This window comes from Heliangelus exortis, unplaced genomic scaffold, assembly GCF_036169615.1.
Source record: "Heliangelus exortis unplaced genomic scaffold, bHelExo1.hap1 Scaffold_276, whole genome shotgun sequence".
NCBI classification, from domain to species: Eukaryota; Metazoa; Chordata; class Aves; order Apodiformes; family Trochilidae; genus Heliangelus; species Heliangelus exortis.
Genome location: NW_027285953.1, coordinates 305,001 through 317,500, shown reverse-complemented (window position 1 = coordinate 317,500; position 12,500 = coordinate 305,001).

The window sequence follows — 12,500 nt, the reverse complement described above, 5'->3', positions numbered from 1 at the left end:
CTCCGGAGGCGTCAGCACCGGCAGGCGCCGGCTCAGCGTGGAGACGCTCTCCCACCCCGGCCCGGGGAAAGGAGGGGGAGAGGCCAGTGCGGCGCACCGGCACGCGGACGGATCTCTCTTTGCAACGGGAAGGAGCAGGGAGGCGTCACCGGCCCCCACCACCTGCTCCGGGAACCACAGGCTCCCTTTTCCTTTTTTCCCCCTTGATCGTGCCCCAACGAGGGTGACGCACCCGACAGGGCCGTCTTCTCAGCGTTCGAAACTCCCGGCGACCGCCGCCGGACGCCGGGTCCGAAACCCGTAGGGAACCGCTCATCCCTGCCGGGGATCGGTTTTGCAGATGGAAGGAAAAAAAAAAAAAAGCCGACCCGCAGAGCACAGAGCCCCGACACGGGTAGCACACGGGGAGCAGGGGGAAAGCCACTGAGGGAAGGCAACCCCAAAGCCGCCCGAGTTCAGCTGCCCGTCAAAAGGTGGGACGACCGGGCTGCTGTTTCCCCCCAGCCCGGCTTTTGCACGGGCTCCGGCTTAGGGCCAGGAAAGGAGAGGGGGGAAAGAATAAAATCATCTCGGTGAGCTCCAGCTTAAGGCCGAAGGAAAAAGTAAACGACAAGAGCAGAGAGAGGCTTCACCGACAGCCTCCTTCACCCTGTAAAAATCCACCAGTCCCCGGGCTCAGTAAAAGTCATAGGGCTCTCCGGCACCGCAAACCTGGGGGGAAAACCAAAAGCGGTGCAGCTGGGACCCCACCACCAGCTGGCACACTCAAAACACAGCACTCCATAAAGGAGGGCAGTGCCATCAACGAGCCCACGGGGACGCAAGGGGAAGCCGCGGCAGGCTCGGCAACCCCGGGACATCTGCCTTGGGCCTTCCTGGGCATCGAAGCCAGGGGCCGCAAAAACACCCACTACAGCGGGCTCCAGCTTAGGGCCGGGGACACGACTATAAAAGGAAGACGGGGCGCCGCCGCCCCGCCGTCTACCAGCTTTCTCCCGGGCTGCTCGGCTCCCGGCGGACGCCCCCAGAGCCGAGCAGGGCTCCGGCTTCGGACCGGAGCGAGAATAGGAAAGAGACGGGGCGCCGCCGCCCCGCCGTCTACCAGCTTTCTCCCGGGCTGCTCGGCTCCCGGCGGACACCCCCAGAGCCGAGCAGGGCTCCAGCTTAGGGCCGGAGCGCGACTATAGGAGGAAGGCAGGGCGCCGCCACCCCGCCGCTTACCGGCTTTGTCCCGGGCTGCTCGGCTCCCGGCGGACGCCCCCAGAGCCGAGCAGGGCTCCAGCTTAGGGCCGGAGCGCGACTATAGGAAAGAGACGGGGCGCCGCCGCCCCGCCGTCTACCAGCTTTCTCCCGGGCTGCTCGGCTCCCGGCGGACACCCCCAGAGCCGAGCAGGGCTCCAGCTTAGGGCCGGAGCGCGACTATAGGAGGAAGGCGGGGCGCCGCCGCCCCGCCGCTTACCGGCTTGTCCCGGGCTGCTCGGCTCCCGGCGGACGCCCCCAGAGCCGAGCAGGGCTCCAGCTTAGGGCCGGAGCGCGACTATAGGAGGAAGGCGGGGCGCCGCCGCCCCGCCGCTTACCGGCTTGTCCCGGGCTGCTCGGCTCCCGGCGGACGCCCCCAGAGCCGAGCAGGGCTCCAGCTTAGGGCCGGAGCGAGAATAGGAAAGAGACGGGGCGCCGCCGCCCCGCCGTCTACCAGCTTTGTCCCGGGCTGCTCGGCTCCCGGCGGACGCCCCCAGAGCCGAGCAGGGCTCCAGCTTAGGGCCGGAGCACGACTATAGGAGGAAGGCAGGGCGCCGCCGCCCCGCCGCTTACCGGCTTGTCCCGGGCTGCTCGGCTCCCGGCGGACGCCCCCAGAGCCGAGCAGGGCTCCAGCTTAGGGCCGGAGCGCGACTATAGGAGGAAGGCGGGGCGCCGCCGCCCCGCCGCTTACCGGCTTGTCCCGGGCTGCTCGGCTCCCGGCGAACGCCCCCAGAGCCGAGCAGGGCTCCAGCTTAGGGCCGGAGCGCGACTATAGGAGGAAGGCGGGGCGCCGCCGCCCCGCCGCTTACCGGCTTGTCCCGGGCTGCTCGGCTCCCGGCGGACGCCCCCAGAGCCGAGCAGGGCTCCAGCTTAGGGCCGGAGCGCGACTATAGGAGGAAGGCGGGGCGCCGCCGCCCCGCCGCTTACCGGCTTGTCCCGGGCTGCTCGGCTCCCGGCGGACGCCCCCGAGCCGAGCAGGGCTCCATTGGTCACCAGAGAAAGCAGGGTGCCGCCGCCCCGCTGCAGAATCAAGGTGGCCCCCGTGGCCGTTTCAAGCCCAAATGCACTGGATTGTCTCTGGAAGGTAAACCTGCTACCTCGAGAAGGGAGTGGGGGGGGCGCCGCCACCCCGCCCGCAGCACCCGACTGGCCCCGCGGCCATCCTTCCGGGATCGCTTGGCTTCGGTCAAGCTACTACTCACGGCTGGAGCGTAGGTAGGATCGCGGGGCGCCGCCGCCACCGCCTTTGCCTGGGGGACACCCAGTAGGAAGCCACGGCAGGCTTGGTACAACTTAGCTATGGGACCCGAGAACCGGGTTGCTCTCGCCCTTTTGGGTGCTCGTTTGGACCGGCTTTTTTTCCGGGGAGTGCCCTTGTCTCGCTGGAAACCGTGCCGAGGCGCCGCCGCCTCCCCTTCCGCCCTTTAAGCCGGTCCGCCGGGCCGCCCCTCCCCGGCTGGCATCGGTTTCCCTTCGTCTGGCATGGTGAGCTCCGCAGCACCACCTACTCCCCTATATACGGACAGACGAGGCCACTCCCGCCGGGAGATCCAAGAGCGCACCCTGTGGTCACCGGAGAGGCGCGCCGAGCGCGCCGACTTTTACGATGACGTAACTGGAGGCAGAGGAAAACAGCGACCCCTTTGGCGACTACCGGAACCGCGCGGACAACTGGTCTACCCCGCTGCCAGAGACCAAGTCCCGCCGAGCGCGGTAGACCTGGCCGCCGCCGTGGGCGCCAGGACCGGGTAGACCTGGCAAACCGGCCCGGAGCCAGGAAGACCTGCCCGCCGCCTTGGCGCCATAGCCGGGCCGCCCTAGCGGACCGGCCCGGAGCCGGAACCGGGTAGACCTGGCCGCCGGCTTCCGAACCGGGTAGACCTGGCGGACCGGATCGGAGCCAGGAAGACCTGCCCGCCGCCTTGGTGCCATAGCCGGGCCGCCCTTGCGGACCGGCCCGGAGCCGGAACCGGGTAGACCTGGCCGCCGGCTTCCGAACCGGGGAGACCCGGCGGACCGGCCCGGACCTGGAAGCGGGAAAAGCCGGGCGAAACGGCCCGGAGCCGGGCAGACCCCGCGGTCCGGCTCGGAGCCGAAACCGGGAGAACCTGGCGGACCGGCCCGGAGCCCGCTAGACCGTGCGGACCGGGCCGGAGCCGGGAGCGGGGAAAACGGGGGGACCGGCGCGGAGCCGGGCGGACCCCGCGGTCCGGCCCGGAGCCGGGACCGGGTTGACCTGGCGGCCGGCTGCCGTGCCGGGTAGACCTGGCGGCCCGGCCCGGAGCCGAAGGCGGGAAAAGCCGGGGGTCCGGGCAGACCCCGCGGTCCGGCTCGGAGCCGAAACGGGGAGAACCTGGCGGACCGGCCCGGAGCCCGGTAGAGCTGGGGGACCGGCCCGGAGCCGCGTAGAGCTGGGCGACCGGCTCGGAGCCCGCTAGACCGTGCGGACCGGGCCGGAGCCGGGAGCGGGGAAAACGGGGGGACCGGCGCGGAGCCGGGCGGACCCCGCGGTCCGGCCCGGAGCCGGCTAAACGCGGGTAAACCGCCCGGCGCCGGGACCGGGTAGACCTGGCGGCCGGCTGCCGTGCCGGGTAGACCTGGCGGCCCGGCCCGGAGCCGGAAGCGGAAATGCCCGAGGGACCGGCTCGGAGCCGGGCAGACCCCGCGGTCCGGCTCGGAGCCGAAACGGGGAGAACCTGGCGGACCGGCCGGGAGCCCGGTAGAGCTGGGGGACCGGCCCGGAGCCGCGTAGAGCTGGGCGACCGGCTCGGAGCCCGCTAGACCGTGCGGACCGGGCCGGAGCCGGGAGCGGGGAAAACGGGGGGACCGGAGCGGAGCCGGGCGGACCCCGCGGTCCGGCCCGGAGCCGGGACCGGAAACGGCTGGCGGACCGGCCCGGAGCCGGGAGAACATGGCGGACCGGCCCGGAGCCGGAAAGAGCCTGCGAGACCGGCCCGGCCCGGACCCGGGAGCGGGGAAAAACGGGGGGACCGGCGCGGAGCCGGGCGGACCCCGCGGTCCGGCGCGGAGCCGGGACCGGAAACAGCTGGCGGACCGGCCCGGAGCCGGGAGAACATGGCGGACCGGCCCGGAGCCGGAAAGAGCCTGCGAGACCGGCCCGGCCCGGAGCCGGGAGCGGGGAAAAACGGGGGGACCGGCGCGGAGCCGGGCGGACCCCGCGGTCCGGCGCGGAGCCGGGACCGGAAACAGCTGGCGGACCGGCCCGGAGCCGGGACCGGGTAGACCTGGCGGCCGGCTGCCGTGCCGGGCAGACCTGGCGGCCCGGCCCGGAGCCGGGACCGGAAACGGCTGGCGGACCGGCCCGGAGCCGGGCAGACCCCGCGGTCCGGCTCGGAGCCGGAACGGGGAGAAGCTGGCGGACCGGCCCGGAGCCCGGTAGAGCTGGGGGACCGGCCCGGAGCCGCGTAGAGCTGGGCGACCGGCTCGGAGCCCGCTAGACCGTGCGGACCGGGCCGGAGCCGGGAGCGGGGGAAAAGGGGGGGGTCCGGCGCGGAGCCGGCACCGGAAACAGCTGGCGGACCGGCCCGGAGCCGGCTAAACGCGGGTTTAAACCGCCCGGCGCCGGGACCGGGTAGACCTGGCGGCCGGCTGCCGTGCCGGGTAGACCTGGCGGCCCGGCCCGGAGCCGGGACCGGAAACGGCTGGCGGACCGGCCCGGAGCCGGGCGGACCCCGCGGTCCGGCTCGGAGCCGAAACCGGGAGAACCTGGCGGACCGGCCCGGAGCCCGGTAGAGCTGGGGGACCGGCTCGGAGCCCGCTAGACCGTGCGGACCGGGCCGGAGCCGGGAGCGGGGAAAAACGGGGGGACCGGCGCGGAGCCGGGCGGACCCCGCGGTCCGGCCCGGCGCCGGGACCGGAAACGGCTGGCGGACCGGCCCGGAGCCGGGACCGGGTAGACCCGGCGGCCGGCTGCCGTGCCGGGTAGACCTGGCGGCCCGGCCCGGAGCCGAAGGCGGGAAAAGCCGGGGGTCCGGGCAGACCCCGCGGTCCGGCTCGGAGCCGGAACGGGGAGAAGCTGGCGGACCGGCCCGGAGCCCGGTAGAGCTGGGGGACCGGCCCGGAGCCGCGTAGAGCTGGGCGACCGGCTCGGAGCCCGCTAGACCGTGCGGACCGGGCCGGAGCCGGGAGCGGGGGAAAAGGGGGGGGTCCGGCGCGGAGCCGGCACCGGAAACAGCTGGCGGACCGGCCCGGAGCCGGCTAAACGCGGGTTAAACCGCCCGGCGCCGGGACCGGGTAGACCTGGCGGCCGGCTGCCGTGCCGGGTAGACCTGGCGGCCCGGCCCGGAGCCGGGACCGGAAACGGCTGGCGGACCGGCCCGGAGCCGGGCAGACCCCGCGGTCCGGCTCGGAGCCGGAACGGGGAGAAGCTGGCGGACCGGCCCGGAGCCCGGTAGAGCTGGGGGACCGGCCCGGAGCCGCGTAGAGCTGGGCGACCGGCTCGGAGCCCGCTAGACCGTGCGGACCGGGCCGGAGCCGGGAGCGGGGGAAAAGGGGGGGGTCCGGCGCGGAGCCGGCACCGGAAACAGCTGGCGGACCGGCCCGGAGCCGGCTAAACGCGGGTTAAACCGCCCGGCGCCGGGACCGGGTAGACCTGGCGGCCGGCTGCCGTGCCGGGTAGACCTGGCGGCCCGGCCCGGAGCCGGGACCGGAAACGGCTGGCGGACCGGCCCGGAGCCGGGCGGACCCCGCGGTCCGGCTCGGAGCCGAAACCGGGAGAACCTGGCGGACCGGCCCGGAGCCCGGTAGAGCTGGGGGACCGGCTCGGAGCCCGCTAGACCGTGCGGACCGGGCCGGAGCCGGGAGCGGGGAAAAACGGGGGGACCGGCGCGGAGCCGGGCGGACCCCGCGGTCCGGCCCGGCGCCGGGACCGGAAACGGCTGGCGGACCGGCCCGGAGCCGGGACCGGGTAGACCCGGCGGCCGGCTGCCGTGCCGGGTAGACCTGGCGGCCCGGCCCGGAGCCGAAGGCGGGAAAAGCCGGGGGTCCGGGCAGACCCCGCGGTCCGGCTCGGAGCCGGAACGGGGAGAAGCTGGCGGACCGGCCCGGAGCCCGGTAGAGCTGGGGGACCGGCCCGGAGCCGCGTAGAGCTGGGCGACCGGCTCGGAGCCCGCTAGACCGTGCGGACCGGGCCGGAGCCGGGAGCGGGGGAAAAGGGGGGGGTCCGGCGCGGAGCCGGCACCGGAAACAGCTGGCGGACCGGCCCGGAGCCGGCTAAACGCGGGTTAAACCGCCCGGCGCCGGGACCGGGTAGACCTGGCGGCCGGCTGCCGTGCCGGGTAGACCTGGCGGCCCGGCCCGGAGCCGGGACCGGAAACGGCTGGCGGACCGGCCCGGAGCCGGGCAGACCCCGCGGTCCGGCTCGGAGCCGGAACGGGGAGAAGCTGGCGGACCGGCCCGGAGCCCGGTAGAGCTGGGGGACCGGCCCGGAGCCGCGTAGAGCTGGGCGACCGGCTCGGAGCCCGCTAGACCGTGCGGACCGGGCCGGAGCCGGGAGCGGGGGAAAAGGGGGGGGTCCGGCGCGGAGCCGGCACCGGAAACAGCTGGCGGACCGGCCCGGAGCCGGCTAAACGCGGGTTAAACCGCCCGGCGCCGGGACCGGGTAGACCTGGCGGCCGGCTGCCGTGCCGGGTAGACCTGGCGGCCCGGCCCGGCGCCGGGACCGGAAACGGCTGGCGGACCGGCCCGGAGCCGGGACCGGGTAGACCCGGCGGCCGGCTGCCGTGCCGGGTAGACCTGGCGGCCCGGCCCGGAGCCGAAGGCGGGAAAAGCCGGGGGTCCGGGCAGACCCCGCGGTCCGGCTCGGAGCCGGAACGGGGAGAAGCTGGCGGACCGGCCCGGAGCCCGGTAGAGCTGGGGGACCGGCCCGGAGCCCGGTAGAGCTGGGGGACCGGCCCGGAGCCGCGTAGAGCTGGGCGACCGGCTCGGAGCCCGCTAGACCGTGCGGACCGGGCCGGAGCCGGGAGCCGGGGAAAAGGGGGGGGTCCGGCGCGGAGCCGGCACCGGAAACAGCTGGCGGACCGGCCCGGAGCCGGCTAAACGCGGGTTAAACCGCCCGGCGCCGGGACCGGGTAGACCTGGCGGCCGGCTGCCGTGCCGGGTAGACCTGGCGGCCCGGCCCGGAGCCGGGACCGGAAACGGCTGGCGGACCGGCCCGGAGCCGGGCGGACCCCGCGGTCCGGCTCGGAGCCGAAACCGGGAGAACCTGGCGGACCGGCCCGGAGCCCGGTAGAGCTGGGGGACCGGCTCGGAGCCCGCTAGACCGTGCGGACCGGGCCGGAGCCGGGAGCGGGGAAAAACGGGGGGACCGGCGCGGAGCCGGGCGGACCCCGCGGTCCGGCCCGGCGCCGGGACCGGAAACGGCTGGCGGACCGGCCCGGAGCCGGGACCGGGTAGACCCGGCGGCCGGCTGCCGTGCCGGGTAGACCTGGCGGCCCGGCCCGGAGCCGAAGGCGGGAAAAGCCGGGGGTCCGGGCAGACCCCGCGGTCCGGCTCGGAGCCGGAACGGGGAGAAGCTGGCGGACCGGCCCGGAGCCCGGTAGAGCTGGGGGACCGGCCCGGAGCCGCGTAGAGCTGGGCGACCGGCTCGGAGCCCGCTAGACCGTGCGGACCGGGCCGGAGCCGGGAGCGGGGGAAAAGGGGGGGGTCCGGCGCGGAGCCGGCACCGGAAACAGCTGGCGGACCGGCCCGGAGCCGGCTAAACGCGGGTTAAACCGCCCGGCGCCGGGACCGGGTAGACCTGGCGGCCGGCTGCCGTGCCGGGTAGACCTGGCGGCCCGGCCCGGAGCCGGGACCGGAAACGGCTGGCGGACCGGCCCGGAGCCGGGCAGACCCCGCGGTCCGGCTCGGAGCCGAAACGGGGAGAACCTGGCGGACCGGCCCGGAGCCCGGTAGAGCTGGGGGACCGGCCCGGAGCCGCGTAGAGCTGGGCGACCGGCTCGGAGCCCGCTAGACCGTGCGGACCGGGCCGGAGCCGGGAGCGGGGAAAACGGGGGGACCGGCGCGGAGCCGGGCGGACCCCGCGGTCCGGCGCGGCGCCGGGACCGGAAACGGCTGGCGGACCGGCCCGGAGCCGGGACCGGGTAGACCTGGCGGCCGGCTGCCGTGCCGGGTAGACCTGGCGGCCCGGCCCGGAGCCGGAAGCGGAAATGCCCGAGGGACCGGCGCGGAGCCGGGCAGACCCCGCGGTCCGGCTCGGAGCCGAAACCGGGGACAGCTGGCGGCCCGGCCCGGAGCCGGGAGGAGCCTGCGGACCGGCCCGCTCCGGAGCCGAGATCGGGGAAACCCGGGGGACCGGCGCGGAGCCGGGCGGACCCCGCGGTCCGGCCCGGCGCCGGGACCGGAAACGGCTGGCGGACCGGCCCGGAGCCGGGACCGGGTAGACCTGGCGGCCGGCTGCCGTGCCGGGTAGACCTGGCGGCCCGGCCCGGAGGCAGAGGCGGGAAAAGCCGGGGGTCCGGCTCGGAGCCGGGCAGACCCCGCGGTCCGGCTCGGAGCCGTGTTAGAGCCGGCGGACCTGCCCGGAGCCGGGATCAGGCAGGCCTGGCCGCCGGCTTCTGAACCGGGTAGACCTGGCGGCCCGGCCCGGAGCCGGGAGCGGGAACACCTGCCGGACCGACCCGGAGCCGGGTAGAGACGGGGTACCGTCCCGGAACCGGGAAGTTCCGGCGGACCGGCCCGGAGCCGGGTAGAGCCGGGGGACCGGGCCGGAGCCGGGCGGCAGACCCCGCGGACCGGCCCGGAGCCGAGTAGAGTCGCCCGTAGAGCCGCCCGGGCCCGGGTAGGCCCGTCCGCCGGTTCCGGAGCCGGCCGGATCCGTCGCTAGGAGCGGACGGACGAGCAGGAGGGCAGGACGGCAGGAGGCATCGTCGTGAAAAAAGGAGACTCGGGCGGGAGGTCGGTCACGCCGCCGCCGCATCCTCCTTTCCCCCTCGCCCGCGACGCACGCGGACGTTCGAGGCGACGATTAATAAAACGCACGAGCGGTTAACTCGTCGATCGACTCTGTCTTCCTTTCTCTCTCTTTTATTCCTTCGCGATTTAAAAGTGAAAAAATAAATAATAATAATAAATAAAAAAAAAAAAAAAAAAAAAAAAAAAAAAAAAAAAAAACCGGGGCCGGGGCTGGGGCCAGAGCTGGGCAAAGGGCCGAGACCGAGGCCTAGGCCGAGACCAGGACCGGGACCGACACCGAGGCATAGGCCGAGGCCTGAGCCGGGACGGGGACCGGGACCGGGACCGGGACCGGGACCAGGACCGAGACTGAGACCGAGGGCTAGGCCGAGACCTGGGCCGGGACCGAGAGCGAGAGCGAGAGCGAGAGCGAGAGCGAGAGCGAGGCCTAGGCCGAGGCCTGGGCCGGGACTGGGACCGAGAGCGAGAGCGAGGCCTAGGCGGAGGCCAGGGCCGGGACCGGGATCGGGACCGGGACTGAGAGCGAGGCCTAGGCCAAGGCCTGGGCCGGGACTGGGACCGAGAGCGAGAGCGAGGCCTAGGCGGAGGCCAGGGCCGGGACCGGGATCGGGACCGGGACTGAGAGCGAGGCCTAGGCCGAGGCCTGGGCCGGGACTGGGACCGAGAGCGAGAGCGAGGCCTAGGCGGAGGCCAGGGCCGGGACCGGGACCGGGACTGAGAGCGAGACCGAGGCCTAGGCCAAGGCCTGGGTCTGGACCGGGACTGAGAGCGAGACCGAGGCCTAGGCCAAGGCCTGGGCGGGGACCGGGACCAAGGGAGAGACCGAGAGCGAGACCGAGGCCTAGGCCGAGGCCTGGGCGGAGACCGGGACCAGGACTGAGAGAGAGGCCTAGGCCGAGGCCGAGGCCTGGGCCGGGGCCGGGGCCGGGGCCGGGGCCGGGGCCGGGGCCGGGACCGAGAGCGAGAGCGAGGCCTAGGCCGAGGCCTGAGCCGGGACCGAGAGCGAGAGCGAGAGCAAGAGCGAGAGCGAGGCCTAGGCCGAGGCCTGGGCGGGGACCGGGACCGGGACCGGGACCGAGAGCGAGAGCGAGACCGAGGCCTAGGCCAAGGCCTGGGCCTGGACCGGGACCGAGAGCGAGAGCAAGGCCTAGGCGGAGGCCAGGGCCGGGACCGGGATCGGGACCGGGACCGGGACTGAGAGCGAGGCCTAGGCGGAGGCCAGGGCCGGGACCGGGATCGGGACCGGGACCAGGACCAGGACCGAGAGTGAGAGCGAGAGCGAGAGCGAGGCCTAGGCCGAGGCCTGAGCCGGGACCGAGAGTGAGAGCGAGAGCAAGAGCGAGAGCGAGGCCTAGGCCGAGGCCTGGGCGGGGACCGGGACCAGGACTGAGAGAGAGGCCTAGGCCGAGGCCTGGGCCTGGGCCGGGACCGGGACCGGGACCGAGAGTGAGAGCGAGGCCTATGCCGAGGCCTGGGCGGGGAGCGTGACCGAGAGCGAGAGCGAGGCCTAGGCCAAGGCCTGGGCCGGGACCGGGACCGGGACCGGGACCGGGACCGAGACCGAGACGGAGACCGAGACCGAGACCGAGACCGAGACCGAGACCGAGACTGAGACCGAGGGCTAGGCTGAGGCCCGAGGTCTAGGCCGAGACCTAGGCCGAAACCGAGACCGAGAGCGAGGCCTAGGCCAAGGCCCGAGACCGAGACCTGAGGCCTAGGCCGAGGCCCGAGGCCTAGGCCGAGACCTAGGCTGAAACCGAAACCGAGACCGAGAGCGAGGCCTAGGCCAAGGCCCGAGACCGAGACCGAGACCCGAGGCCTAAGGCCTAGGCTGAGACCGAGGCCTAGGCCGAGACCTAGGCTGAAACCGAAACCGAGACCGAGAGCGAGGCCTAGGCCAAGGCCCGAGACCGAGACCTAGGCCTAGGCCGAGACCTAGGCCGAAACCGAGACCGAGAGCGAGGCCTAGGCCAAGGCCCGAGACCGAGACCTGAGGCCTAGGCCGAGGCCCGAGGCCTAGGCCGAGACCTAGGCTGAAACCGAGACCGAGGGCGAGGCCTAGGCCGAGGCCCGAGACCGAGACCGAGACCGAGACCGAGACTGAGACCGAGGGCTAGGCTGAGGCCCGAGGCCTAGGCCGAGACCTAGGCCGAAACCGAGACCGAGAGCGAGGCCTAGGCCAAGGCCCGAGACCGAGACCTGAGGCCTAGGCCGAGACCAAGACCGAGGGCTAGGCTGAGGCCCGAGGCCTAGGCCAAGACCTAGGCCGAAACCGAGCCTGAGACCGAGGGCTAAGCTGAGGCCCGAGGCCTAGGCCGAGACTTAGTCCGAAACCGAGACCGAGACCGAGAGCGAGGCCTAGGCCAAGGCCCGAGACCGAGACCGAGACCGAGACCGAGACCGAGACCGAGACCTGAGGCCTAGGCCGAGACCGAGACCGAGACCTGAGGCCTAGGCCGAGACCAAGACCGAGGGCTAGGCTGAGGCCCGAGACCGAGACCGAGACCTGAGGCCTAGGCCGAGACCGAGACCGAGACCGAGGGCTAGGCCGAGGCCCGAGGCCTAGGCTGAGACCTAGGCCGAAACTGAGACCAAGAGAGAGGCCTAGGCCAAGGCCCGAGACCGAGACCCGAGGCCTAGGCTGAGACCTAGGCCGAAACCGAGACCGAGAGCGAGGCCTAGGCGGAGGCCCGAGACCGAGACCGAGACCTGAGGCCTAGGCCGAGACCGAGACCGAGACCTGGGGCCTAGGCCGAGACCAAGACCGAGGGCTAGGCTGAGGCCCGAGGCCTAGGCCAAGACCTAGGCCGAAACCGAGCCTGAGACCGAGGGCTAAGCTGAGGCCCGAGGCCTAGGCCGAGACTTAGTCCGAAACCGAGACCGAGAGCGAGAGCGAGGCCTAGGCCAAGGCCCGAGACCGAGACCGAGACCGAGACCGAGACCTGAGGCCTAGGCCGAGACCGAGACCGAGGGCTAGGCTGAGGCCCGAGGGCTAGGCTGAGGCCCGAGGCCTAGGCCGAGACCTAGGCCGAAACCGAGACCGAGACCGAGAGCGAGGCTGAGGCCCGAGGGCTAGGCTGAGGCCCGAGGCCTAGGCCGAGACCTAGGCCGAGACCGAGACCGAGAGCGAGGCCTAGGCCGAGGCCCGAGACCGAGACCTGAGGCCTAGGCCGAGGCCCGAGACCGAGACCTGAGGCCTAGGCTAAGACCCGAGGCCTAGGCCGAGACCGAGACCGAGGCCTAGGCTGAGACCCGAGGCCAGGGCCGAGACCGCGACCGCGACCGAGAAAAAAAAAAAAAAAAAAAGGAAATGAATGAATGAATGAATG